This window comes from Scyliorhinus canicula, chromosome 8 (assembly GCF_902713615.1).
Source record: "Scyliorhinus canicula chromosome 8, sScyCan1.1, whole genome shotgun sequence".
NCBI lineage: Eukaryota > Metazoa > Chordata > Chondrichthyes > Carcharhiniformes > Scyliorhinidae > Scyliorhinus > Scyliorhinus canicula.
This window is the reverse complement of record NC_052153.1, coordinates 193,464,692-193,487,466: the sequence shown is the minus strand read 5'-3', so window position 1 is coordinate 193,487,466 and position 22,775 is coordinate 193,464,692. Positions and strand designations below refer to the sequence as shown.

The following is a 22,775-nucleotide window of genomic DNA, read 5'->3' as shown; positions in this document are numbered from 1 at the left end:
TCTTGTGAAATTGCCTTGCTGAACTACATGACTTCGCAGGCCACATTGAAGGAGGTCTGGCCCAGGTTGGACACCTGGCCTCATTTACACTGCCTCTGCTGGAAATTCTAGCACCATTGTCTACACGGACAGTTGGAGGTTTTTTCCCAGGGCGGAAATGACGATTACAGGGGAGCACAAGTTCAAATACGTTAGCGACCTTTAACACTTTATCTGGATAGGCACATGAACAGGGGTATAAAAGGATACAGGCAGTTGGTCTGGATAGAACACATGATCGGCACAGGCTTGGAGGGTCGAAGGGCCTGTTCCTGTGCTGTATTGTTGTTTGTTCTTTTATTGATTCATCTCTCTGTGCCTAACACATTGTATGAAGTCAACATCACCGGAAAAGTGAATTCAACAACACTGGTGTTCAGTCTGCCAACCTCCGTGAAAGTCTCATTGGACTTTGATTCTGGACTCTGGGAGTCATGAAACAATATTTTCTCTGTACTATAAAACCTTCTTTTACCTCCCTCTCTTTACAGTTTTGCTGTGTACATGATGCAGTGACCCGCTTTGTTGGGTTTTGTGTGTAATGTAACATTACCCTTCATCCTATCGCGGGTGTGCTATGAGGTTTTAATAGATTCTCCTGCCTCCCAGCCACGTGTTTCGCCGGGTTGGCGCTATCCGCATGTTTTGGGGTTCTCTGCTCTTGTCGCCGTCAATGGGAATTCCCATTAAAGGCACCCCACGTCACCAAGAAACCCATGTGAGGGAGTGCGCTGCTGGTGGGATCAGAGAATCCCGCCGTCAGTGAACGGCCGCAGAATTCCAGCCACCGTACCGCTTCTAACGAGGGAAGCAATCAAAAACACCCTTCTGTTAACTGAAAGGTGGCAAGAAGAAAAATTTATGGTGTTTAAAATAACCCCCTTCTTGTCTGTAACAGCGTGTCGTCCTCACGAAAAGACCCATGGTTCAAACTTTTCTTCATATTCATCTTTTCCAAAATTGCAGCATCCTAGTGAATCTGATTGTAACTTCTTTACGGATCCACACGAGTACAGCCCTGAAATATAACTACTAAGGCCTCTCCTATTTCTTCCCTCACCTTTCTCAAAATCCAAGAATGTATCCCAACTGTAGGTGGATTGGCCATGCTAAATTGCCCGTAGTGTCCTAAAAAGTAAGGTTAAGAGGGGGGTTGTTGGGTTACGGGTATAGGGTGGATACGTGGGTTTGAGTAGGGTGATCATGGCTCGGCACAACATCGAGGGCCGAAGGGCCTGTTCTGTGCTGTACTGTTCTATGTTCTATGTACTTTTGCTTCACTAACTGAGCAAAAATGATCCATCTGGATATCATAATTTCATTCATGTCACTTTAAACCATTTTAGAATTCACCTTCACTTCGGTATTTTTCTCTTTAGTGAAGACCAATGTAGTGCATCTTTAAATAGCTAAGTTGGCTAGATGGCTGGCCTATGGTTCAGAATAATGCCATAAGCATGGGTTTGATTCACATTCTGGCTGAAGTAGACTTGGGACCGAGCTCCTGACGCTGCCGGAGAGTGAAAGGCAATGGCAAACCACCACAGTGATGGTTCAGGATCATGCATCAGCAGGCAATGAGCCAGAGCAGATAGTGTAGTTAGGGGCATTGACACTGTTCTCTGTGACCAGGATCGAGAATCCCGAAGGTTATCATAGAATTTACAGTGCAGAAAGAAGCCATTTGGCCCATCGAGTTTGCAGCGGCCCTTGGAAAGAGCACCCTGCCCAAGCCCACACTTCCACCCGATCCCCATAACCCAGTACCCCACCCCACCTTTTTGGCCACTAAGGGAATTTAGCATGGCCAATCCACCTAACTTGCACATCTTTGGACTGAGGCAGGAAACCAGAGCACCCGGAGGAAACCCACGCAGACTCCGCACAGACAGTGACCCAAGCCGGGAATCGAACCTGACACCCTGGAGCTGTGAAGCAACTATGCTAACCACTGTGCTACCGTTGCCTACCTCGGGTTCACGATATCTCATCTGTGCTGCAGAGGAACTTGGGAGTGGGAGGGCAAAGATCCAGTTGTCGTGACCCACGTTGGTACCAACGACATAGGTAGAACAAGAACAGAGGTTCTGCCAAGCGGGTATGAACAGCTAGGAGCTAAATTAAAAAGCAGAACCAGAAGGGTAATAATATCTGGATTACTACCTGACCCACAAGCTAATTGGCACAGTATCAGGAAGTATAAAGGGGGTAAATGCGTGGCTCAAAGAATGGTATGGGAGAATGGGTTTGAATTCATGGGACATTGACACCAGTACTGGGGAAGAGGGAACCTGTTCCGAAGGGACGGTCTTCATCTGAATCTTGCTGAGACCAGAGTCCTAGCGAATTGGGTAACGAGGGTGGCAGATAGAGCTTTAAACTAAATAAGGGGGTGGGTAGCGTTCAGTTGTAGGGGAAACTAAAGAACCCAATTTAAAGGAGGAGGTATGAGTGCAGGTTCGCGATGTGGTGAACGGTCGCCAGAAAATAAAAATGGGGGATAGAACAGGTGAAAGTCTTTAGGCAACAAGGAATTATAGAAGAATAGGGAAATCTAACATGAAAATATGCAAGAAACATTCTTAACAAACTTAATGAGTTAACTGCGCAAATAGAAACAAAAGGTGATGACTTGGTAGGGATTACTGAAATGTGGTTACAGGGAGATCAGGTCTGAGAATAGAATATCCAAGGATACGCAGTATTTCGGAAAGATAGGGTGAAAGGAAAAGGAAGTGGCATTGCCCTGCTGGTGACGCTAGGGATCAGTGCTGTAATGAGAAATCACATAAGCAACTGGAGATCAAGATGTCAAGAGGGGCTGATTTAGCTCACTGGGCTAAATCGCTGGCTTTTAAAGCAGACCAAGCAGGGCAGCAGCACGGTTCGATTCACGTACCAGCCTCCCCAGACAGGTGCCGGAATGTGGCGACTAGGGGCTTTTCACAGTAACTTCATTGAAGCCTACTCGTGACAATAAGCGATTTTCATTTCATTACAAGGGCAGCATGGTAGCATAGTAGTTAGCACAAATGCTTCACAGCTCCAGGGTCCCAGGTTCGAATCCCGGCTTGGGTCACTGTCTGTGAGAAGTCTGCACGTTCTCCCAGTGTGTGCGTGGGTTTCCTCCGGGTGCTCCGATTTCCTCCCACAGTCCAAAGATGTGCAGGTTAGGTGAATTTGCCAGGCTAAATTGCCCGCAGGGTCCAAATTGCCCTTAGTGTTAGGTGGGGTTACTGGGTTATGGGGATAGGGTGGAGGTATGGGCTTGGGTAGGGCTCTTTCCAAGAGCCGGTGCAGACTCGATGGGCCGAATGGCCTCCTTCTGCACTGTAAATTCTATGAAATCTATGTCAAATCAGTCTGGGGAGAAATAAGAAATAACAAAGTGAATAAGTCCTTGGTAGGCATAATCTATAGGTCCCCAAACAGTAATTCTACAGTGGGCACAGTATAAACCAGAAAATACAGGGGGATTGCAAGAAAGGTACAGCAATAATAATGGATGATTTTAATATGCACATAGACTGGGGGGAATTGGCAAAGGTAGCTTGGAGGCAGTTCATTGAATGCATTAGAGATTGTTTCCTGGAACAGCATGTTGGAGAAGCAATCAGGGAGGAGGGATTAATTAATGACTTCATAATTAAGGATCCACTAGGGAGTAGCGACCATACTATGGTGAATTCAAGATTCAGTTTGGGATGAGAAAGTGGAGTCCCACACGAGTGTTCTGGAATTAAACAAAGGAAATTACATAGGCTCGAGGACAGATTTGGGCCGTATAGACTGGGCAGGAAGGCTAAAAGGTAGCTCAGCTGATGAGCAGTGGCAGTTGTTTAAGGAGATACTCAATCCTCCAACTAAAATATATCCCAGTGAGGAAGAAAGATGGGAAGTGGGGTAAAAAAACATCCATGGCTACACACAAGGAGTTCAAGGACATTATAAAGACAAAAGTTAAGTTAGATCAAATTGCAAAGGCCAGTTGCAGGCTAGAAGATTGGAAAACTTTCAAACATAAAGAAAAGGATACAAAAAAAAATTTTTAAGCTCAGGTAAAAAAACTCACACAGAATATCAAAAAGGACAGCAAAAGCTTCTACAGGTACATAAAATGGAAGAGAGTCGAGAAACTGGTGAGTTAATAGTGGGGAACACAGAAATGGCAGAGACGCTAAATCAATATTTTGCCTCAGTTTTCACGGTGAAGGACATTAGTACCATTCCTACAGGAACAGGTAATTCAGAGGTAATAGAAAGGGTGGAACTTGGAGCAATCAGCATCAATAGGGAAATGGTACTCAACAAACTCTTGGGATTGAGCGCAGACAAGTCCCCAGGGACTGATGGCCTACATTCTAGGGTATTAAAGGAAGTGGCAGCAGAGATAGTGGATCCAGTGATTATGATATTCCAAAATTCCGTGGACATGGGAACGGTTCCAGTTGATTGGAAAATGCTAACGTAACGCCCTTATTCAAAAAGGGAGGGAGGCAGAATATGGAATATTACAGACCAGTTAGTTTAAAATCTGTTGTTGGAAAATTGTTAGAATCAATTATCAAGGACTTAATTTGGAAAGTCAAAGCGCTATCTGTCAGAGCCCGCATGGTTTTATGAAGGGCAAATCATGTTTGACTAATTTGCTTGAGTTCTTCGAAGATGCAACAAGCAAAGTAGATATTGCGGCTCCTGTAGATGTAGTGTATCTGACTTCCACAAGGTGTTTGATAAGATACCGCACAGAAGGTTAATTGATAAGGTGAGATCACATGGGATTAGGGATAACTTATTAGCTTGGATAGAAGACTGGCTGATGGACAGGAGACAGAGTTGGGATAAATGGGTCTTTTTCTGGATGGCAAGATGTAACTAGTGGGGTGCCACAGAGTTCGATCCTTGGGCCCGAACTATTTACAATCTATATTAACAACTTAGATACAGGAATAGAAGATTCTATAGCTAAATTCGCAGATGACACAAAAATAGATGGGACTGTAAGTTGCAGTGAGGAAATAAGAACCTTACAAATGGATACTGATAGGTGAAGAGATGGATGTGGCAGATGGAGTTTAACGTAGATAAGTGTGAGGTCATCCATTTTGGTTAAGAAAATAGAAAGGCAAATTCTAAATGGGGAGAGACTTCAGGGTGCTCCGATGCAGAGGGATCTGAGTGTCCTTGTGCATGAATCACAGAAAATGAGCATGCAGGTGCAGCAGATAATAAGGAAAGCAAATGGAATATTGGCATTTATAGCAAAAGGATAGAGTATAAAGGAGAGGAAGTGTTGTTGCAACTATAGAAGGGGCTGGATTCTCCGCCCCGCCGTACTATATTTCTGTTTCAGCATGCCGGCGGGATGCTCTGTTACGCCGGCTGGCCAATGGGGTTTCCCATTGTGGGGCAGTCCCACACCGTCGGGAAACCCCAGGCTGCCGGCAAAACTGAGCATCCCGCTGGCAGAGAATCCAGCCCTTGGCATTGGTAAGACCACAGCTGGAGTATTGTGCACAGTTTTGGTCCCCTTATTTGAAGAAGATGTAGTGGCATTGAGGCAGTTCAGAGGAGGTTCATTAGATTGACTCCAGAGGTGAGAGGTTTGTCGTATGAGGAGAGATTGAAAAGTTTAGAGTTTAGAAGAATGAGGGGAGATCTAATGGAGGTATACAAGATGCTAAAAGGTATGGATAAAGTAGATGTGAAGCTTGTGGGGCATTCTAAAACAAGTGGTCATAATCTTAGAATAAGAAGTAGAAAATTTAAAAGGAATTTGAGGAGAAACTACTTCTCCCAAAGAGTTGTGAATCTCTGGAATTCGCTACCACAGAGTGCGGTGGATGCTGGGACAGTGAGTAAATTTAAGGAGGAGTTAGACAGATTTTTAATTAGCAATGGGTTGAAGGGTTATGGAGAACGGGCAGGACAATGGAGTTGAGGCCAGGATGGGATCAGCCATGATCACATTGAAGTCGTTTAGGCTTGTAGATAACAGAGGAGGAACATACCAGAATGGCAGAGCAGACTTGATCAGCCGAATGGTCTAATTCTGCTCCTATATCTTACGAACTTATGAAATCATATGACATGATATTTAATTTGCACTTTTAAATTTGTTTTTCAAAAACTTTTCCACTGACATTGTATAAACCTATGTGTCAATTTCTTCATCCATTTCACTGAGCTTGCTCCTCATCTTTGTAATACCTGCACTAATTGTGTTTCGTTTTCTAGTTTTTGTACGTACCTTTCCACTTTCTAGTCGGATCTTCTACATCAGCATACTGTGATGTAACTCAACAGTAACTAGAATCCAGAATAACAACTTTCTCGGCAGGTAGAGTTCAAGTCTAGACAAAAGTCAAATGAGAAATACCAATTATGGAATGAACACTGATCCATTCAGTATTCTCCTAGCACATAAGAGCGTATTATTCTTCAGTCAATATGTTTGACTGCTGCATAATATGATACGCGTGCATGTCGTCACGATCCGGTATGCACGCAGATGCGTGTTTACAGTAGCAAAAGTTTGAAATCCAAGCTACTCACTTCAAGATTAAAGCTGCAAGATTGCACGATTTTAAACAAACAAAATAATCTTTCCTGTAAAAAGTCAGCAAAGTAAGACAACTTAGAGAGACTGAATAGACTGGGACTATACTCATTGGAATTTAGAAGAATGAGGGGAGGATCTTACAGAAACATGTCCATGTTTGGACCAAGGCGTAATGCCATCAGGTGCTAAGTAGCCTGGACCTTTGGAAACTCTGATATCTGGTACAGTACCTGACGTTTAGATGCTGGAATCCTGGGCATTTACTCTCTTGGAACAAGCAAGCCAATAAATAATTTTTTGTCTCCATTCAAATTAAAGGAGGCTAAATATGTAATGAACAGGGGAAATATCTATTGATGCTGTTTATATGGACTTCTAGAAAGTACTTGCTAATGTCCCGGCTGAGAGCCAAAATTGGAACCCATAAAATTGAAGACAAATTATTGGCACGAAGTGGAAGAGACAGAGAGGTAGGGATAAAGCAGTTATTCTAGTGGCAGGATGTGCCGAGTGGTGTTCCACAAGGACAGTTTTGGGACCACAGCTATTGACTTTTTATTATCAGCTTGGATTATGCAATAGGAAACCACACACTCAAATGTGTAAACGTCACAAAGATAAGCAACACTGTAAGCAGTGTAGATGGAAGCTTAACATGAGAAAGAAATACTGATAGTTTAAATGAATTGGCAAAACTGTGGTAAATGAATTTCCATGTTAGCAAATGCGAGGTCAACCACTTTGGACGTAAAATGGATAAAACTGGGGACTTTCCAAATGGTGAAAAACCAGCCAAGCCAGAGGGCTAAAGAAGCTTGCTAGTCCTGGTACATATAAATGTAGGAACAAAATGTCATGGAGAGGTACAGAAAATAATCAGAAAGACAAGTGGAATACTGGCCTTTATATCGAGAAAACTCGCATGCAATGGGGTAGAATCCATGCTCCAGCTCCACAAAGCCCTGAGTGGACAATCTGGTGTACTGTGAGCCAGACCTTGGAAAGGGAGGATTTACCAAACTAGACTCCAAGGGCTAAATAACAAGGAGACATTGAACAAACAACAACAGAAAATGCTGGACAATCTCAGCAGGTCAGACAGCATCTGGGGAGAGAGAACGGAGCTAATCTATCCTGGGGAGGCAGTGGCATTGTGGTATTGTGGCTGGACCAGTAATCCAGACCCAGGATAACGATCTGGGGACCCGGGTTCGAATCCCACATGTCAGGTGATGTCATTTAAAGTCAATAAAATATCTGGAATTAAAAGTCTAATAACGACCATGAAACGATCCATCTAGTTCGCCAATGTCCTTCAGGGAAGGAAATCTACCATCCTTACCCGGTCCGGCCTACATGTGACTCCAGACCCACAGCAATGTGGCTGACTCTGCCCTCTGAAATGGCCGGCGAGACACTCAGTTGTATTCAAACACAAAAAAAAATGAAACCGTACAGACCACCCGGCATCAAACCGGGCAACAGAAACGACAACGGCAAACCCAGCCCCGTCGACCCTGCAAAGTCCTCCTTACCAACATCTGGAGACTTGTGCCAAAGTTGGGAGAGCTGTCTCACAGACTAGCCAAGCAGTCATGCTCACAGAATCATACCTTACAGATAATGTCCCAGACACTACTATCACCATTCCTGGGTAGTCCTGTCTCACTGGCAGAGGTTGGCCGGGCGACAGTGGGATACAGTCATGAGGGAGTTGCCCTGGGAATCCTCAACATTGACTCTGGACCCACATTATGGCTTCACATTAAACATGGGCAAGGAAACCTCTTACTGATTACCACTACGGCCACCATCAGCTTATTAATCAGTACTCCTTCCATGTTGAATACCACTTGAGAGAAGCCCTGAGGATGGAAAGGGCACAGAATATGCTCTGGGTGGGGACTTCAATGTCCATACTTAGAGTGGCTTGGTGTACCACCAACAGAGCGAGCCAGGTCCTAAAGGACAGAGCGGCTAGACTGGGACTGCAGCAGGTGGTGAGGGAACCAACAAGGAAAAAACTACCTTGGCTTCATCCTCACTAATCTGCCTGCTGCAGATGCATCTGTCCATGACAGTATCAGTAGAAAGTGACCACCACACAGTCCTTGCAGAGACAAGTCCCATCTTCAATTGAGGATACCCTCCATTGTGTTGTGTGGCACTACCACCTTGCTAAATGGGGCAGATTTAGAACAGATATAGCTACTCAAGACTGGGCATCCATGAGGCACTGTGGGCTATCAGCAGCAGCAAAATTGTTTCAACCTCATGGCCAGGCTATATCCCCCACTCTACCATCACCACCAAGCTAGGGGATCAACCCTGGTCAATGGAAGGGTGCAGGAGAGCATGCCATATTCCGCCAGGGTCACTCAGGTCTTGACCTCATTACAGCCTTGATTCAAACTGGACAAAAGAGCTGAATGCCAGAGGTGAGGTGAGAGTGACTGCCCTTGACATCAAGGAATCATTTGACCGAATATGGCATCAAGGAGCCCAAGCTAAACTGGAGTCAATAGGAATCGAGGGGGAAACTCTACGCTGGTTAGGAGTCATACATGACACAAGGAAGATGGCTGTGGTGATTAGAGGTCAACCATCTCAGCTCCAGAACATCACTGCAGGAGTCCTCAGGGTAGTGTCCTAGGCCTAACCATCTCAGCTGCTTCATGAATGACGTTCAAACCGTCAGAAGGTGAGAAGTGTGGATGTTTCTGGATGAGGCGGCACCATCATGATTCCTCAGATAATGAAGCAGTCCATGTCCAAATGCTGCAAGATCCTGGACATCTTGGGCTGACAAGTGGCAAGTTACATTTGTGCCATCCAAGTGCCAGGCCAATGACCATCTCCTACAAGAGAATAGAACCACCACCCCTTGGCATTCAATGGCATACCATCACTGAATCCCCCACAAATAACATCCTGGGAATGGACTAGCCCTATTAATACTGTGACAACAAGGGCAGGTCAAAGGCTAGGAATCTCAAAGGCTAGTAACTCACTTCCTGCCCCCTCAAAGCCTGTCCATCACCAACAAGGCACAAGTCATGAGTATAATGGAATACTGTCCATTTGCCTGGATGATTGCAGCTCCAACAACACTCAAGAAGCTCGACACCATCCAGGACAAAGCAGCCCAGTTGATTGCTCCTCCTTCCACAAACATTCAAACCCTCCATCACCAGCGAACAGTGGCAGCCGTGTGTGCCATCCACAAGATGCACTGCAGTAACTCACCAGGGTTCCTTAGACAGCATTTTCCAAACCCACAACCACTATCCTCTAGAAGGACAAGAGCGGCAGATACCTGGTGTCCCCACCACCTGGAGGCTCCCCTCCAAGTCACTCACCACCCACACTTGGAAATATATCGCCATTCCTTCACTGTCGATGGGGCAACATCCTGGAACTCCCTCCCTAATAATACTGTCCCGACACCACATGGACTGCAGTGGTTCAAGAAGTGCAGCTCATCACCACCTTCTGAAGGGCAACTGGGGTGGGCTATATATGCTGATATAACCAGCGACGGCCACATCCCATAAACGAAATAGAATAAATTAATTAGAATTAAAACATGAGTCTTTGTCATGATTGTGGTGATTGGAGGTTAACCATCTCAGCTCCAGAACATCACTGCAGGAGTGATGTTCTGCACATATAGGACGGTAAAAGTTTAGAACTGTCGCAAGAAGAAACTGGCATTTGATCAATCGTTAGCCTTAAAACTAAGATGGAAAAGGGTGGCACCGGTGGCTAGCCTTCGAAGATGGAGATAACTGAAAATAGAAAAAGATTTATACATTTGTGGTGGGGGGGCGGGGAAGGTGTGGGATTGGGCAGTGGCGTGGAGCAGTGGGGCTGCATTGAGGGCCAGCGATAGGTGAGGATGGACAAAAGATAAAGGCAATGGAAATAATGGTGGTAATGACGAGAAGGATGCTGATAGTGGCACATTAGGAGATCAGAATGTGTTAACGGCAGAACACAGGTAAGCAGTATGTCAACGGACAACTTAAGACAGGGAACAGATGGCCCTAGTGGGGTGGGAGAAGGGGGGGGGGGACATTGGTTAGGGAAAAACGCATTGATGGAAGAAATGAAAATTAATTGATTGAAATAAAAATTGAGTAAATGTGGAGGAGAGAGTCCAGTCAGAAGTTATTGGAACTCAATGTTAAGTCCGGAAGGCTGCAACATGCCTCATCGGAAAATGAGGTGCCGGGCTTCTCTGAATCATTGCAGCAGGCCAGAGACGGACATGTAGGCATGAGAGCAGGACGGTGAGCTGAAATGGCGACGACAGGAAGGTCTGGGTCCTGCTTGCAATATTAAACAAACACTGTTGCATTGCCTGGAATTTAGATGGTTAAGGGGTGATTTGATGGATGTTTTCACGACATTTGGGGGGATGGGAGGGGGGGGGGGGGGGGGGGGGGGGGAATAGAGATAAACTATTTCTGCTGGTTGGAACATCTACAACCAAGGGCACAGTCCACAGATTAGCTAAAACCAGACATTTCAGGAGAGACATTAGGAAACATTTTCTGCACATATAGGACGGTAAAAGTTTGGAACTGTTGCAAGAAACCTTCATTATATCAATCGTTAGTCTTAAAACTAAGATGGAAAAGGGCGGCACGGTGGCACAGTGATTAGCACTGTTAACTCATGACGCAGAGGACCGGATTCGATCCTGGTCCCGGGTTACTGTCCGTGTGGAGTTTGCACATTCTCTGCCTGTCTGCGTGGGTTTCACCCCCACAACCCAAAGATATGCAGGGTAGACGGATTGGCCACGCTAAATTGCCCCTTATTTGGGGAAAATAAGATTGGACACTCAAAAATTTTTTTTAACTCAGATGGACAGTTGGGGACAGGGTCAAGGGTAATGCCGATTCGGGGGAACAATAGATTTGAGCCAGGGAAGTGGGATGGAAATTTTCGGAGATGGGAGGAGAAAGGAATTAGGGCACTAAAAGATTTGTTTCTTGGGGGTCGTTTTGCGGGATTGAAGGAGCTGGGAGTGAAGTATGAGCTGGAGCAGGGAGAAATATTTAGATACATGCAGGTTCGAGACTTTGCCAGAAAGGAGATACAGAACTTCCCAGTAGAGCCGGCTTCCACATTGCTGGAGGAGGTGCTGACGACAGAGGAGAAGGGGCTAGTATCGGCGGTTTTCAGGGCTATTTTGGAGGAGGAGGAGAAGGCGCCACTAGAAGGGATCAAGGCAAAGTGGGAGGGAGAGTTAGGAGAGGGTATGGAGGGGGGGATCTGGTGTGAGGTGCTCCGGAGGGTGAACGCCGCCACCTCGTGTGCATACCAGCCTCCCCGAACAGGCGCCGGAATGTGGCGACTAGGGGCTTTTCGCAGTAACTTAATTTGAAGCCTACTTGTGACAATAAGTGATTTTCATTTCATTTCATTTCAGGTTGGGGCCGATACAGCTGAAGGTGGTGTACAAAGCGCACCTTACAAGGGCGAGAGTGAGCGACTCTTAGAGGGGGTAGAAGGTGTGTGTGAACGTTGCAGGGGAGGCCCCGCAAACCACGTTCATATGTTTTGGTCCTGCCCAAAGCTGGAGGATTACTGGAAGGAGGTGTTTAGGGTAATCTCTAAAGTGGTGCACGTGAAACGGACCTGGCCCTCGGGAGGCAATATTCGGGGTGTCAGAACCAGCCGGGGTTGGAAACAGGCGCAGAGGCAGATGTAGCCTTCACCTCGTTGATCGCCCGAAGACGGATCCTGTCAGGGTGGAGATCAACCTCTCCACCCTGTGCCATGGCTTGGCAGGGGGACCTGCTGGAATTCTTAACGCTTGAAAAGGTCAAATTTGAACTGAGGGGAAGGATGGAGGGGTTCTACAATTCATGGGCATTATTCATTATGCACTTTCGAGAATTGGATTACATCGAACATTAGGGTGGTTGGGGGCTGGGCAGGTTGGGGGGAGGGGGATTGTATGTGTTAATGGTGACTATGGGTGATTCCTGATTCCTTTTCGTCATTTATTTATGTTAACATGCGGGCCAATGTCTGGGGTTTGGTGGGAAGATGGGAACGTTGTTATTGATATGGGGATTGACATTACATTCATTACTGATGATTGTTTCTTGGTGGGTGTAGATTTTGGAGAAAATGTGAAAAGGGAGGAGAATAAAAAAATATTTATTAAAAAAACTGAGATGGACAGAGTTTTGTTTTCCAAAGATGTTAAGGGATTTGCAGCAAAAGTAGTTATATGGAGTTAGGTCTTTGAATCCATCAAATCCATAATCCCACTGAATGGCACAACAGGCTCGCGGACCTACAAGGCATAAGTCAGAATGTAATGGAACACTCTCCTCTATCCTAGATGACTATAATTCCAACTGCACAAGAAACTCAACACCATCCAGAACAAAGCAGCCAACTTGACTGGCACCCAATCTAACACATTCACTCCTTCCACAACCGATGTATGGTGGCAGCAATGGTACCATCTACAAGATTCACTGCAGCAACTCGCCAAGGTTCCTTTCTAAAACCCATGACATCTACCATCTAGAAAGTCAATAGTAGCTGATGCATGGGGATACTGCCTGCAAGTTCCCCTTCAAGCCATACACCCCATCCTGACACAGAACTATAATCGCCATTCCTTCACATGTCACTGGGTCATGATCCTCTAACTCGCTAACTCACAGCACTATGGGTGTACGTGCAGCGGTTCAAGACGGCAGCTCACTACCACCTTCACAAGGACAAATGTTGCCCTCACCAGCGACACCCATATCCAATGAACAATTACATTTTAACAAAATCCAATAAGGACTTGCGGCAGAAATTTCTTTATGCAGAGTGATGAGAACGCAAAACTCAACACCACAGGAAATATGAGAGGTGAATTGCACAGACACATTTAAGGGGAAACTGATGAAGTATACGAGTGATAAAACAATGGAAAGCAATTTGATGGGGTTAAAGGTGAATGGATGGAGGCTCGTGTGGAGCATAAACACCAGCACAGGCAAGATAGGCCAAATAGGTGGGAGGAAAGGTAGCACAATGGTTAGCACTCTTGCTTCACAGCTCCAGAATCCCAGGTTCGATTCCCGGCTTGAGTCACTGTCTGTGCGGATACTGCACTTTCTCCGTGTCTCCGTGGGTTTCCCCTGGGTGCTCCGGAGGCTAAATTGCCCTTAGTGTCCAAAAAGGTTAAGTGGGGATAGGGAGGAGGTGTGAGCTTGAGTAGGGTTGTCTTTCCAAGGGCCGGTGCAGACTCGATGGGCCGAATGGCCTCCTTCAGCACTGTAATTTCTATGATTCATTGAAAAATTCTGTGATAAATTCTATGAATATGTCTGTGCTTCTATGCATATGTCTGCGCTGTAAATCCGACGTAAAAGTATCTCTAACTCAGTGAGCACTGTGATTAGCGTTGTTACATCAAAGTGCCAGGGACCCGAGTTTGATTCTAATCTTGGGTGACTGTGTGGTCTGCGTGGGTTTCCTCCAGGTGCTCAGGTTTCCTCCCACAGTCCAAAGATGTGCAGGTTAGGTGGATTGGCCGTGATAAATTGCCCCTTGGTGTCCAATGGTGTGACGGGTTACATAAAAACATAGAATATAGGAAGAGGAGGCTATTCGGCCCTTTGAGCCTGCTCCGCCATTCATTATGATCATGGCTGATCATCCAACTCAATAGCCTAATCCCGCTTTCCCAACATATCCTTTGATCCCTTCATCCTAAGTGCTATATCGAACTGCTTTGTGAAAACAAACAATGTTTTGGCCTCAACTACTTCATAAGACCATAAGACTTTGGAGCAAAATTAAGCCACTCGGCCTATCGAGTCCGCTCCGCCATTCAACCATGGCTGATATTTTTCTCATTCTCCTGCCTTCTCCCCATAACCCCTGATCCCCTTATTGATCAAAAACCATCTATCTCTGTTTTAAACACACTCAATGATTTGTCCTCCACAGCCTTCTGCGACAAAGAGTTCCACAGATTCACCACTCTCTGACTGAAGAAATTCCTCCTCATCTCTATTCTAAAGGATCGTCCTTTAGTCTGAGATTGTGTCCTCTGCTTCTAGTTTTTCCTACAAGTGGAAACATTCCCTCCACGTCCACTCTATCCAGGCCACACAGTATCCTGCAAGTTTCAATAAGATCCCCCTCATCCTTCTGAACTCCAACGAGTACAGACCCAGAGTCCTCAACCATTCCTCATACGACAAGCTCTTCATTCCAAGGATCATTCTTGTGAACCTCCTCTGAACCCTTTCCAAGGCCAGCACATCGTTCCTTAGATACGGGGCCCAAAACTGCTCACAATACTCCAAATGGGGTCTGACCAGAGCCTTATATAACCTCAGAAGTACATCCCTGGTCTTGTATTCTAGCCCTCTCGGCATGAATGCTAACATTGCCTTTGCCTTCCTAACTGCCGACTGAACCTGCACGTTAACCTTTTTTTAAAAAAATAATTTTTATTGAAATTTTTGAAAAATGTACAACAAAACAATAATAATAACAATAATAAACACCCCCCGGACCCGTAACAACGCATATATCGAGCCCCCCCACCCCCCTCAAACCCGATGAACAACAAAATAAATTAATTAACATAAACAATACCCCCCTGAACCCTCCCCCTCCCCCCCCCCCTCCGGGTTGCCGCTGCTGCTGACCTAGTTCCCTATCGTTGAGCCAGAAAGTCGAGGAAAGGCTGCCACCGCCTAAAGAACCCTTGTACAGACCCCCTCAGTGCGAATTTGACCTTCTCCAGCTTAATGAATCCCGCCATGTCATTGATCCAGGTCTCCACGCTTGGGGGTCTCGCATCTTTCCATTGCAACAAGATCCTCCGCCGGGCTACTGGGGACGCAAAGACCAAAACACCGGCCACTTTCACCTCCTGCACTCCCGGCTCACCCCAACCCCAAATATCGCGAGTCCCCAGCCTGGCTTGACCCTGGATCCTACCACCCTCGACACCGTCCTCGCCACCCCCTGCCAGAATTCCCCCAGTGCCGGGCATGCCCAAAACATATGGGCATGGTTCGCTGGGCTCCTCAAACGCCTAATGCACCTGTCCTCACCCCCAAAAAACCTGCTCATCCTCGTCCCGGACATATGAGCCCTGTGCAATACCTTGAACTGGATGAGGCTAAGCCTCGCACATGAAGAGGAGTTCACCCTCTCCAAGGCGTTCGCCCATGTCCCCTCCTCAATCTGCTCCCCCAGCTCCACTTCCCACTTAGCCTTCAGCTCCTCTACCGACACCTCCGACACCTCCTGCATCACCTGGTAGATGTCAGACATCTTCCCATCCCCGACCCACCCCCCCGAAAGCACCCTATCCCTTACCCCCCGCGGGGGCAGCAAAGGGAACCCCTCCACCTGCCGCCTAGCAAACGCCTTGACCTGAAGGTACCTGAACATATTCCCCGGGGGGAGCTCAAACTTCTCCTCCAGCTCACCCAGGCTCGTAAACCTCCCGTCAATGAACAGGTCTCCCAACTTCCTTATGCCCGCCCTGTGCCACACCAGGAACCCGCCATCAATGTTCCCTGGGACAAACCGGTGGTTCCCCCGCAGCGGGACCTCTACCGAACCCTCCACTGCCCCCAAATCTTGAGGGTAGCCACCACCACCGGGCTCGTGGTGTACCTCATTGGAGGGAGCGGCAACGGCGCCGTTACCAGTGCCTTCAGGCTTGTGCCTCCGCAGGACGCCATCTCCATGCTTTTCCATGCTGCCCTCTCCCCATCCATTACCCACTTGCGTACCAGCGAGAGATTAGCCACCCAATAGTACCCAGAAAGGTTGGGCAGCGCCAGCCCCCCTCCATCCCTGCCCCGCTCCAAAAAGACCCTCCTCACCCTCGGAGTCCCATGCGCCCAAACAAATCCCGTGATGCTGCTGTTCACCCTCCTAAAAAAGGCCCTCGGAATAAGGATGGGGAGGCACTGGAACAAAAACAAAAACCTCGGGAGCACCGTCATTTTAACAGACTGCACTTTACCCGCCAACGACAGCGGCAGCATGTCCCACCTTTTGAACTCCTCCTCCATCTGCTCCACCAACCTAGTAAAATTAAACTTATGCAAAGTCCTCCAACTCCTAGACACCTGAACCCCCAGGTACCTAAAACTCCTCGCTGCCCTTTTTAGCGGGAGCCTACCAATCCCCTCCTCCTGATCACCCGGGTGTACAACAAACAGCTCGCTCTTGCCCAGGTTCAACTTGTAGCCCGAGAAACTCTGCACGTTAACCTTAAGATAATCGTGAACAAGGAGTCCCAAATCCCTTTGTGCTTCTGATTTCCCAAGCATCTTCCCATTTAGGAAATAGTCTAAGCCTCCATTTCTCCTTCCAAAGTGCATAACCTCACACTTTTCCACATTATATTCCATCAGCCACTTCTTTGTCCACTCTCCTAGCCTGTCTGCAGCCCCCTTGCTGCCTCAATACTACCTGCCCCTCTACAGATCTTTGTATCATCTGCAAACGTAGCAACCGTGCCTTCAGTTCCTTCCTCCAGATCACGTGGTAACGAATTCACAGGCCGACCACTCTCTGGGTGAAGTAACTTTACCTCATCTCTGTCCTCCCCTGTTTCCTCAGACTGTGACCCCTGGTTCTGGACACACCAGGAATATCCTTCCTGCATCTACCCTGTCTAGTGCTGTTCTAATTGTACAGGTTTCTGTGAGAGCCCCCTCATTCTTTTGAACTCAAGTGAATACAATCTTATCTGATCTCTCCTCATACGTCAGTACCGCCATCCCAGGAATCAGTCTGGTAAATCTTTGCTGCACTCCCTCTAAAGGAAGAGCATTCTTCTTCAGATAAGGAGACCAAAACAAGGGGAGCACAGTGGCGCAGTGGTTAGCACTGCTGTCTATGGCACTAGAGGACCTGGGAGACCAAAACTACACACAATATTCCAGGTGTGGCCTCACCCACTATAATTGCAGCAAGACGCCCCTGTTCCTGCACTTGAATCCTCTCGCCATGAAAGGCAACTTACCATTTGCCTTCTTCATCGGCTGCTGAACCTGCATGCCTACCTTCAGTGAGTGGTGCGAGGGCAGCCAGGTCTCATTGCACATTCCCCCCCCCCCCCCCCTCCTCCCTCCTAATTTATGGCCATTCAGATAATAGTTGCCTTCTCGTTTTTGCTACCAAACTGGATAACCTCACATTTCTCCAAATTACACTGCATTTGCCCACTAACTTAACTTGTCCAAATCACATGAAGGATCTCTGCATGCTTCTCACAGCCTCCCACCCAATTTAGTGAAATCTGCAAATTATTTTGTTACCTCGTGTAAATCAATAATATAGATTGTGAATAGCTGTATCCTAGCACCGATCACTGCGGTACCCCACTAGTCACTGCCTGCCAGTTAATTCCTACTCTTTGATTCTTGTCTACTAACCAGTTTTCCATCCATCTCAATACACTATCCCCATTTCCATGCGCTAATTTAACTAGCTAATCTCTTATGCGGGACTTTGTCGAAAACCTTCTGAAAGTCCATATATACCACATCCACTGGTTCCCCCTCGTCAACTCTACCAGTTACATCCTTGAAGAACTGCAGGAGATTTGTCAAGCATGATTTCCCCTTCATAAATCCACGCTGACTCTGTCCAATCCTATTTTCTAAATACTCTGCTATAAAATCTTTGATAAATAGATTCTAGAATTTTCCCCACTACCGACATCAGGCTTCCTGGTCTATAATTGCCAGTTTTCTCGCTACTGCCCTTTTAAAATAGTGGAGTTACATTAGCTGCCCTCTAATCTGCAGGAACTGTCCCAATATCTATAGAAGCCACCAAAGATCAACTATTTCCAGAGCCACTTCCTTAAGTACTCTGGAATGTAGATTCTCAGACCCTGGGGATTTATCAGCCTTTAATCCCATCAATTTCTCCAACACCATTTCTCTACTAATATTGATCTCCTTCATTCTTCCCTCTCACTAAACCATGCTTTCACCAACATGGGTACTGAGGGATAGGATTTTTGAGCATCTGGAAAGGCACTGCTTGATTAGGGATAGTCAGCACGGATTTGTGAGGGGTAGATCTTGCCTTACAAGTCTTATTGACTTCTTTGAGGAGGTGACCAAGCATGTGGATGAAGGTAAAGCAGTGGATGTAGTGTACATGGATTTTAGTAAGGCATTTGATAAGGTTCCCCATTGTAGACTTGTGCAGAAAGTAAGGAGGCATGGGATAGTGGGAAATTTGGCCAGTTGGATAACAAACTGGCTAACCGATAGAAGACAGAGAGTGGTGGTGGATGGCAAATATTCAGCCTGGAGCCCAGTTATCAGTGGCGTACCGCAGGGATCAGTTCTGGGTCCTCTGCTGTTTGTGATTTTCATTAACGACTTGGATGAGGGAGTTGAAGGGTGGGTCAGTAAATTTGCAGATGATACGAAGATTGGTGGAGTTGTGGACAGTGAGGAGGACTGTTGTCGGCTTCAAAGAGACATAGATAGGATGCAGAGCTGGGCTGAGAAGTGGCAGATGGAGTTTAACCCTGAAAAGTGTGAGGTTATCCATTTTGGAAGGACAAATATGAATGCGGAATACAGGGTTGACGGTAGGGTTATTGGCAATGTGAAGGAGCAGAGAGATCTTGGGGTCTATGTTCATAGATCTTTGAAAGTTGCCACTCAAGTGGATAGAGCTGTGAAGAAGGCCTATGGTGTGCTAGCGTTCATTAGCAGAGGGATTGAATTCAAGAGCTGTGAGGTGATGATGCAGCTGTACAAAACCTTGGTCAGGCCACATTTGGAGTACTGTGTGCAGTTCTGGTCGCCTCATTTTAGGAAGGATGTGGAAGCTTTGGAAAAGGTGCAAAGGAGATTTACCAGGATGTTGCCTGGAATGGAGAGTAGGTCATACGAGGAAAGGTTGAGGGTGCTAGGCCTTTTCGCATTAGAACGGAGAAGGATGAGGGGCGACTTGATAGAGGTTTATAAGATAATTAGGGGAATAGATAGAGTAGACAGTCAGAGACTTTTTCCCCGGGTGGAACACACCATTACAAGGGGACATAAATTTAAGATAAATGGTGGAAGATATAGAGGGGATGTCAGAGGTAGGGTCTTTACCCAGAGAGTAGTGGGGGCATGGAATGCACTGCCTGTGGAAGTAGTTGAGTCGGAAAAGTTAGGGACCTTCAAGCGGCTATTGGATAGGTACATGAATTAGGGTGGAATAATGGAGTGTAGGTTAACTTCTTAAGGGCAGCACGGTAGCATTGTGGATAGCACAATTGCTTCACAGCTCTAGGGTCCCAAGTTCGATTTCGACTTGGGTCACTGTCTGTGTGGAGTCTGCACATCCTCCACGTGTGTGCGTGGGTTTCCTCCGAGTACTCCGGTTTCCTCCCACAGTCCAAAGATGTGCAGGTTGGGTGGATTGGCCATGAAAAATTGTACAAAATTCTATGATTAACCTAGGACAAAAGTTTGACACAACATCGTGGGCCGAAGGGCCTGTTCTGTGCTGTATTTCTCTATCTATCTATTTCTGGTATCTGATTTGTGTCCTCATTTGTGAAGACAGAACCAAAGTATGTGTTTACTTGCTCCGCCATTACTTTGTCCCCAATTATAAATTCCCTTGTTCCTGACTGTAAGGGACCTTCATTTGTCTTCACTAATCTTTTTCTCTTCACATACCTTTGGAAACTTTTACAGTCAGTTTTTATGTTCTATGTAAGCTTAATCTCGGATTCTATTTTCAATCCCTTGGTTCTTCTGCATTGAATTCTAAACTGCTCCCAATCCTCAAGACCTGTTGTTTTTCTTGGCCAATGTGTCTGTTTCTTCCTTGGATCGAATACTATCTCTAATATCCCTTGTAAGCCATGTATTGGCCACCTTTCCCCTTTTATTTTTGTGCCAGACTGGAATAAATAATTATTGCAGTTTCCCCCATGCACTCCCTGAATGTTTGTCATTGACTATCCACTGTCATCCCTTTAAGTAACGTTCCCCAACACACTCCTCAAATCATCGTAGTTTCCTTTATTAAATTCAGGACCCTCATCTCAAAATCAACTACTTCACTCTCCATCTTGAAAAATTCTATCATATTATGGTTGCTTGTCCCCAAACACAACTCGATGGCCAATGATTCTGTTCTCAGACACACAGTCTAGGATGGACTGCTCTCTAGTTGGCTCCTCAACATATTTTTCCAGAAAACTATCCTGTATACACTCCAGGAATTCTTCCTCTATGGTATTGTGAATAATTTGATATACATAATCAATCTATATGCAGATTAAAATCATCCATAATTACAGCTGTTCCTTTATCACAGGCATCTCTAATTTCCTGTTTAATGCCATTAGGGTTAGGGAACTGGTCATGATTAATACGCAGGGTTACAGGGAATAGGGTGGGGGAGCGGGATAAGTGGGCCTAGGTAGAGTGCAGACTCGATGAGCTGAATGGCCTCCTTCTGCACTGTAGGGATTCTATAATAATAATCTTTATCGTCACAAGTAGGCTTACATTAACACTGCAATGAGGTTACTGTGAAAAGCCCCTTAGTCGCCACGTTCTGGCGCCTGTTTGGGTACACGGAGGGAGATTTCAGAATGTCCAATTCAGCTAACAGCACGGCTTTCAGGACTTGCGGGAGGAAACCGGAGGAAACCCACGCAGACACGGGGAGGACGTGCAGACTCCGCACAGACGGGAATGGAACCTGGGACCCTGCCGCGGTGAAGCAACAGTGCTAACCATTGTGCTACCATGCCGCCAATTCTTTGATCACCCTGCAGTGTAGAGACTGTTGTTATGTGGGCGAACACGACGACACCATCTTTCCACGCTGCAAATTCAGGGTAAAAGCACCACCTGATGCAGGGACCATATCACACACACAGCAGAACCCTGAAAACAGCAGGTCAGGAATTTTCTTTCCTTTTTTCTTTGTCTTGGCAGGGCAAACTGCTGGCCCTTCCCTAGTTTTGAGAAAATAAAACAATGTCACGGTGATAACCCCCAGCCTGACAACTCACCCAAAGGACAGATAAATCACTGAACACAAATGCAAATGTTAGTGTGCTGGCGCAGGAAGAAATAACAGAATAAATTCCCAGTTTGACAAGACAGGTCCCAGTTCAGACGTTATTCCAAATACAGGAGCAATTTGCACAATTACTCACCATGACTATATTCCAGACATTGCTGTCATTTTGGGACAGATTCCTGTCCCCTCAACATTCCCTGGGGGATATTATATTATACACACATGTATATAAAACACACAATTATATTCATTCAACAATAAAAAAAAAATTTCCAAATAACTCCCGTTATTTCCATGCTTATAGTCCGCCTTTACATTATTTTATATATAAATGTGAAGAGATTACTTTGTCAGACCTGTGCCCTAATCACTTTCCCGTTTATCATCCATTTCTCCTAGCCAGCTCAATTCTCAGATGGAAGATGGTGTGAAGCGGGCGGGTAGAATTGACAGACCGAGCCCGGGGGATGGGGGAAAGGCGCCGCCCGCCCGGCACCACCGCCGCTCTGACTGGAAAAGCCGCCAGGCCCGGGAGAGGGGGGAGGGGAGCGCGCGCCCGCCCGCCAGCCCGCGAGAACGCGCGCCAGAGCCCCCACCCCACCCAGCGCGCGCCCTGTGAGCACCGGGCCCCGCGCGCCCGCTCGCGCTCAGGGCGAACGTTGGAGATCCTGAGATTCAAATAGCAGGAGGGACCCTCAGTCTAACCCTCACCCCTCAGACTGACCCTCAGTCCCTCAGAGAGACCCTCACCCCTCAGAGCAACTCTCAGTCCCTCAGACTGACCCTCACCCCTCAGAGGGTCCCTCAGACTGACCCTCAGTCCCTCAGAGAGACCCACAGTCCCTCAGAGAGACCCTCACCCATCAGAGAGACCCTCAGTCCCTCAAACTGACCCTCACCCCCCAGAAAGACCCTCAGTCCCTCAAACTGACCCTTACCCCTCAGAGAGACCCTCACCCCTCAGGAGGAGATCCTCAATCCCTCAGAGAGACCCTCAGTCCCTGAGAGGGACCCTCACCCCTCAGACTGTCCCTCAGACTGACCCTCACCCCTCAGACTGTCCCGCAGACTGACCCTCAGTCCTTCAGACTGACCCTCAGTC

General features: G+C 46.8%; 1 protein-coding gene across 6 annotated transcripts in view; it reads right to left on the bottom strand.

Moving 5' to 3' along the window:
• lifra (LIF receptor subunit alpha a) overlaps window positions 1–22,218 on the bottom strand; it is a 240,741-nt gene extending 218,523 nt beyond the window's left edge. For 3 of the 6 annotated variants that reach the window (XM_038805948.1, XM_038805947.1, XM_038805946.1), the window contains exons 1-2: window positions 22,030–22,218; window positions 6,290–6,392 (exon numbers count right to left, since the gene is read on the bottom strand). The gene's annotated coding sequence lies outside the window, so the exon portion shown is untranslated. Of the gene's footprint in view, window positions 1–6,289; window positions 6,393–22,019 lie in introns of all 6 variants that reach the window. The other 3 variants (XM_038805950.1, XM_038805949.1, XM_038805951.1) reach the window with 2 other exon arrangements.
• Between the last annotated feature and the right edge of the window lie 557 nt (window positions 22,219–22,775).